Source organism: Gavialis gangeticus, unplaced genomic scaffold (genome assembly GCF_001723915.1).
Source record: "Gavialis gangeticus isolate Ggan-Ray unplaced genomic scaffold, GavGan_comp1, whole genome shotgun sequence".
Lineage (NCBI taxonomy): Eukaryota > Metazoa > Chordata > Crocodylia > Gavialidae > Gavialis > Gavialis gangeticus.
Genome location: NW_017729024.1, coordinates 144,714,680 through 144,716,399, shown reverse-complemented (window position 1 = coordinate 144,716,399; position 1,720 = coordinate 144,714,680). Strand labels below are relative to the sequence as shown.

At 45.3% G+C, this 1,720-nt stretch overlaps 1 protein-coding gene across 1 annotated transcript in view; it reads right to left on the bottom strand.

Annotated features, from left to right (window-relative positions):
* The window catches only part of ANKRD55 (ankyrin repeat domain 55), a 119,588-nt gene that overhangs the window by 87,699 nt on the left and 30,169 nt on the right, over window positions 1-1,720 (bottom strand). The gene's annotated exons all lie outside the window — the stretch shown is intronic.

Here is a 1,720-nt window from a genome sequence, read left to right as displayed (position 1 = left end):
CATAGGGCCCCACCCCTCACTGCTGATCGGTGGAGGGGCGGGGCTGCCTCTCAGCCAATCAGTGGCAAGGGGTGGGGGTGGCAGCCACCTTGCCTGCTTGTCTATGTGCTGGCAGCCTCACTCTGCCGTTCCCTGGGGTGTGCTGCATGGCCAGGAGGACTGCTGGCTCCCAGTGAGGAGCCAGCATTTTACCTTTAGTAAGTTTTTTCCCCCATGAATTTCATGGAGATCACCCAATTTCATGATTTCTGCAAAATACATGCAACTGTGAGTTGGGTAGGTCCCTACAAATAAGGAACGCAGGACTGGAAGGGAACTCTAGGGGCCAATTCCCTGAGTTTGCAAGCAATCATTTACTCCAAAATCATCCATTCCAAACACTTACATACCAAGTACAGCACAAAACTGAAACCACCAAGGACCCCCTCAGTCAGCCACAGATGAGGAGGAGGAGAGATGAAGGCACTGCCAATGCCCTGCCACTACGGTATGTCCAGAGAATCCTAGGAAGTGGACTATGTCACGTACTACAATGGAAGGCAAAAACAGCTAGAATCTTTGCCAGTCTGACCTGGGGGAAACATTCCTTCTAGATCCCAAATTAATCCCTGACCTCCGTTCCTTCCAACACACAAAGCCACAGGTATCACCTTAATGTCCTTGTGGTAACTATAGGAATTTTATATATGAAAAAGTAGCTTTAGGAAAATACTGAATAAATTTTAACGGAGTCTTATTGCAGTTGATCTTCTGGAACCAGAAAGGAGCATCCACCTGTCTGCAAAGCACCAGCAACAACTCTATGGAGTATTGTCCAGAATTTGGGGACCATGGCCCCAGTATCCAAGCAGTAAAACCCAGTTTCTGTGATATGCAGTTGACATAGTGTTGGTTAACTGGTTTTGTGCCTCCTGCTGGGAGAGTTGTATTTGAGAGGGTTGCAGAAACACTAAGCATGTGTCATGCAAGACTTATGCATAAAAACCCATGTTAATGATCAGTGCTCTGAATACTGACACGTCATTTTGTGACAATGCAATAAGAAATATTTTGCACTGTGTATCAAAGGGCGGTGTTACGCATTCAACTTAACACTTACTAAGTGCAGTTAAAACATGAGCAGATGCATGTTCAAGCAGGTTAGCACGTGTTAAATGTCCTTGTGGCATTGCAAAGTTGTTCCCGTTTAGGCAAGGGTTATTTCCTAACAGGTACTAACTTTACCAGGGCACTACATTCCAATGAGTTGCAGCTATTGCAAGAGAATGTGTGACAGCAGCCTAACAGCTACTAATTCCAAAATATCACAACAGTCCAATGATTTGCAATCTGTTGCAAGTGAAGAATGTGTGACACCACTCAAGGAAAGAAACTTCCATCAGCATTTCTAGTGTAGACGGCTGGTTTTGTAACATATAGACAGTGACAGGTCACTGCGGAAAATCAGGAGTTCCAGCTTGCATTCAGAATTTCCTTGCTTTCAAGCCGATACTTCACCCTACATCAACATACAAGTGTGGCACAACTGTATAGCATTATGTATCTGTAAGTGGGTGGGTCTACATGTAAAATTAATTTGACACAATAAACTGGCATAGTTTGCACCAGAGTTTATTGCTTCTGGGCTCAATGTTTGCATGTGCACCTGGAACTGCAGCACATTGAGATCTGACCCCGCTCAATGTGCTGCAAAGGAAGTGGCTGTGGCACAAGGGTGCAG